General features: G+C 38.8%; 1 pseudogene; it reads left to right on the top strand.

Annotated features, from left to right (window-relative positions):
• Positions 1 to 4,392: 4,392 nt before the first annotated feature.
• Positions 4,393 to 4,806, top strand: LOC122913428 (annotated as a pseudogene).
• The last annotated feature ends 460 nt before the right edge of the window (positions 4,807 to 5,266 follow it).

Genomic DNA, 5,266 nt, shown 5'->3' with positions numbered 1-5,266 from the left:
GAGGAACCCAACCACGAGTACCAAAATGTCCCCATAAAGTCACCTTGGTGGCTGGGTGATTCAGTGTTGAGTCCACAAGACAAGCAATCCTGAGCATGCAGGTGGGGACTCAATGACCCTAGCTCCCGGAACAGATCTAGAATATAGGCTAGATGTCAAAACCATTGTTGAGATCCGATAGAAGCCTTAAAAGCAGATATAGGTGACTGTATTTAAATGACTTCTAAGCTTTTGTTGTAAAAAATGAAACAAACAATGAGAGCAATACTGCCCTGGGGAAGATTTATTAGTCATGCGCTAAAAAAGTAATAACTAAAGAAAAAATTAACTTTCCATGCAAAGGGAAGACAAGCTCCACAGTGAAATGGTAGATAAAGGATTCTTGGCAGAACAGGGGATTTTGGAGCGACTTGGGCAGCAGGAGGAAAGGGTATGAAAGGAGGATTGCTTTCTAAATATGAAATGTAGGTTGAGAGAAAGCACAAGAAACTGTAGGAAGAAAATTAAGTAAAACGGATGTTTATAAGACAGAAGGTATGAAATCAGTAGGAAATGTTCTCAGAATCAAGGTAATCTGACACCAAAAAGCACAACATCTGTCTGACAAATCCATGTAGTACAATCAGAAAATGATTCATATTTACTTTTTTCTAGGACTGATAGCTACCCTGCATTTTTGTAGTACATATCATCCTCAAATTCTTTATATAGACTCTTTCCTCAAATTCTTTATATGGACTCTTTAAAAGGCAGCATATTAGCAAAGGGGGGAAACAGTAAGTAATACATTCTGCACAGACCTGGTCTTAAAAAGATTTGCTCACGTTACATTCCAGGCTAACCTTCTGAGAATATAGTGTTCTATTCATTCCTATAAAGGTAGATTTAGCAGCTACATGCATTATGTACTAATTGGTCAGTTCAGGAAAAAGACATATTCATTAAAATGGTAATGTCTTTCATAGTAGAACTGTGTGCCTTTGATGAAAAATGACTTCTCTAGGGATGACTTACAGTAGCTATTTAAGAAAGGTAAGCAATTCTTGGTTAAAAGCATTAAATTTTTGTATTTTTAGCCAGGTATGTGAAATAAATTCTGTCAAAACCTGCTAGGGCCTTCCCACTGGGGCTCCTTAAATAAGTGTGTAAGCAGAACGTTCATCTGGGTCAAGAAAAAAAAAAGGCACGAAACTAGATACTTAAAAACAAAAGTTTTTAAATCTGAGCCCCATAAACACGAAAGTGTGATTTTTTGCTAAGTCATTTAACCTTTCCTTTCCTCTGGTGTGTGTGTGTGAGTGTGTGTGTGTGTGTGTGTGTGTGTGTTTTCCCATCTACAAAGTACCATGCCTCTCTGCTTTTCCATAAACCTTCTAAAGCAATATTTAATGTCTTAACTGTCCACACTACTCCCGGAATATGACTTATACCTTGAGTCTCTTCTTCTATGTCCTCAGAGATTTTTTTTTAATATTTTTTTAAGATTTTATTTATTTATTTGACAGAAAGAGATCACAAGTAGGCAGAGAGGCAGGCAGAGAGAGAGAGAGGAGGAAGCAGGCTCCCCACTGAGCAGAGAGCCCGATGCGGGACTCGATCCCAGGACCCTGAGATCATGACCTGAGCCGAAGGCAGCGGCTTAACCCACTGAGCCACCCAGGCGCCCTGTCCTCAGAGGTTATTAAACTTGCCCGAAAAACCATCTTATATCTTATTGTTGAAAATATAAATTCTATAAAATAAGAGACAAAATTAAGTCTTTTCTACTCTTTGAAAGACATAAGTAATGATTTTGATTTCTGTTATGTAGTAATAGAATTTTGCAAACAGATTATGGCCAGAATAAATGCTGGAGAGCTAAGATACACTAAATAAGGATTCTGACTTCAAGTATAAAGACAAAGATCCATGGAGAAACCTATAAAATTCAGGAACAGATTTTTTATATTGTTTTTAAAGCATGAATAGACTTGCAACTGACTTCCAGGTAAATGCAGTAGATGGAGCATGCATTTATCTGTTCCTTTCTGAAAAAGGAATTCTTTTCTTAAATTAAATTAAATTTAATTTATTTTCTTTTCAGTGTTCCAGAATTCATTGTTTATGCACCACACGCAGTGCTCCATGCAACATGTGTCCTCCTTAATACCCACCACCAGGTTCACCCAACCCCCCAGTCCCCTCCCCTCCAAAACCCTCAGTTTGTTTCTCAGAGTCCACAGTCGCTCATGGTTCATCTCCCCCTCCAATTTCCCCCAACTCACTTCTCCTCTCCTTCTCCCAATGTCCTCCATGTTACTCCTTATGCTCCACAAGTAAGTGAAACCATATGATAATTGATTCTCTCTGCTTGACTTATTTCACTCAGCACAATCTCCTCCAGTCCCATTCATGTTGATACAAAAGTTGGGTATTCGTCCTTTCTGATGGAGGCATAATATTCCATTGTATATATGGACCACATCTTCTTTATCCATTCATCTGTTGAAGGGCATCTTGGTTCTTTCCATAGTTTGGTGACTGTGGCCATTGTTGCTATGAACATTGGGGTACAGATGGCCTTTCTTTTTACTACATATGTATCTTTGGGATAAATACCCATTAGTGCCATTGCAGGGTCATAGGAAAGCTCTATTTTTAATTTCTTGAGGAATCTCCACACTGTTCTCCAAGGTGGCTGCACCAACTTACATCCCCACCAACAGTGTAAGAGGGTTCCCCTTTCTCCACATCCTCTCCAACACACGTTGTTTCCTGTCTTGTTAATTTTGGCCATTCTAACTGGTGTCAGGTGGTATCTCAATGTGGTTTTGATTTGAATCTCTCTGATGGCTAATGATGATGAACATTTTTCCATGTGTCTGTTAGCCAAAAGAATACATTTGTATGTCTTCTTTGGAGAAGTGTCTGTTCATGTCTTTTCCCCTTTTTTTAACATGATTATCTGTTTTGTAAGTGTTGAGTTTGAGGAGTTCTTTATAGATCTTGGATATTAGCCCTTTGTCTGTACTGTCATTTGCATTCCATTCTTCCATTCCATGGGTTGCCTCTTTGTTATGTTGTCTGTTTCCTTTGCTGTGCAGAAGCCTTTGATCTTGATGAAGTCCCAAAAGTTTATTTTCACTTTTGTTTCCCAGACCCCAGTTTCATTCTCTGCTCCTCTCTCAAGAAGCTGGAGCACAGGTTTGTATCCTACCGGGGGAAATGGGAGGATTCCTGTCAACCAGCCAGGAGTAAAGGTCTGCAGATGCTCACAGGTGCAGATCTCCCGGTGAATCGGCTCAGTCCGTGCTCACCAGCCTCAGGGAGACCCGCCACTCAACACTCCCTGCTGTCCAGTTGTTTAATATCCCACTCTGAAAGTGGACAGCCAGGGATCACTGGCCATTTGAGGAAAGACTCTAAAAACAGTATATTTGATGAAGGAACTTAGAGAAAGATATAAGGTAGATAGCAGGAAGAAAAAATTTAATTGAAAGTAATATTACTTTCAGAAATTAGAAGAACACAAAGACTAAAATGAAAACAGAAGAGCTAGAGTATAATATTGAAGAAATCGTGCAGAGAGTTAAACAAGAGATTGAAATTAGAGAAAATGTGAGGATCCGACCAAGAGATCACATACTGAATAAGGAAAGTTTGGGAAGGAAAACAAGAGGAAATGGAAGAGAAGAAATAATGGAATTATTAATGCACTAAAGTTTCACAGAAAGGAAAGAGATAACTTTGAAGATTGAAAGAACAAATGCAATGGAAACTGGAAACAAGGAGAGAATCCTGGAAGCTTCACGTGGTGAAGAATGGGCCGTGTAGAAAGGATTGCAATGAGAATGGCCCTAAACATCTTGCCAGTGACCCTTGAGGCAAAAAAGCAACAACCTAATAATCAAGTGCAAGTAGGAAAACAACCTGGTAGATTTGCAAGTCTTCAAAAAATTTACTTTTGTCTTTTTTCAGGAAGTTGCTAGAGCAGTGGTTCTCAAGGTGTGATTCAGAGACACCTAGGGATTTCTAAGGCCTTATCAGGGGTCCACTAGGGCCAACTGTTTTCATTACCAAACTGAGATGTCACCTGTGTTTCCCTCTTATTCTCTCGTGAGCACAGAGTAGGGTTTTCTGAGCCTACATGGGATTTGATGTTACAGCAGACGGAATGCAGAAGCAGATAGGAGAATCCAGCTCTCCTTTATTCAACCAGACATTAAAGAGATTTGCCGAAATGTAAAACAATAAGACGTGTCTCTCCAACTTTTGGAGATTTGAACATGTAACATGTTCATTATCCTTATTTTGAATAAATGCATGCATGCATGAATATTTTTAAGTTTCTCAGTTTTAACTTCTAACACATACAAATTAATAGATGTCCACATGTGACTGTAGCTTTCTCTCCTCAAGCCGGCTTTCAAGATGGCGCTGAAAGACAAGAAGCGGAAGAAGTCAACTTGGAAATTTAATTTGGACCTTACCCACCCAGTAGAAAACGGCATTTTTGATTCTGGAAATCTTGAACAGTTTCCACAGGAGAAGGTTAAAGTCAACGGAAAAACTGGAAATATGGGGAATGTTGTTCACATTGAATGCTTCAAGAATAAAATCACAGTTGCTTCTGAAGAAGGATGATCTTTCTGATTGGCTTTGTGTGGTTGCTTCCAGATTAGTTACTTCCAGATTAGTCAAGATGAAGATGGGTCTGAGTCTGAAGACTATGTGAAGCTGCCCCTTGCAGGGTTTTGCTCCCTAGTGAAACAAATGAATCATGCAAAGAAGGAAACATCTATAAATAGACTTTTAGCTTATTGGTGAATAAAAAGCCTTGTACTGTGGAAAGAGTAAAAAGAATAGATGTCACTCACTGAAACAAAAGCTCTTTGAGAGGGTCCTTAGTAATTTGCAAGAGTGTAAGAGCCTTGAAACCTAATAGGTTGAGAACTAGTGTTCTAGAGGATGCCCTCCCCCAGAGAAGGGAAGAAGAAGCCATGAGGTCTAGGAACAGACAACAGAAGAAGATGAACAGTTCTTAGCAGGACAGCCACGCAACAATTTTTTACTGTCCTAATTAAAGCAGCTTCTTTAGGAAAGCTAACTGAGTTGCATACTTTCTGAGAACTTGCATATAAGAGAACACATTTATTTAACAAAAGTTTAAATAAATAAATAAACAAACAAACAAAAAAAACTTAAAAAACAATGACAACAAAAACCCAAATATTTACTAAGTGCCTGTGGTATGTCAGGAATTTAGTTTTTCTATTTCCCTCATACC

Source organism: Neovison vison, chromosome 7 (genome assembly GCF_020171115.1).
Source record: "Neovison vison isolate M4711 chromosome 7, ASM_NN_V1, whole genome shotgun sequence".
Classification (NCBI taxonomy): Eukaryota; Metazoa; Chordata; class Mammalia; order Carnivora; family Mustelidae; genus Neogale; species Neogale vison.
This window is presented reverse-complemented; position numbering and strand designations above follow the sequence as displayed.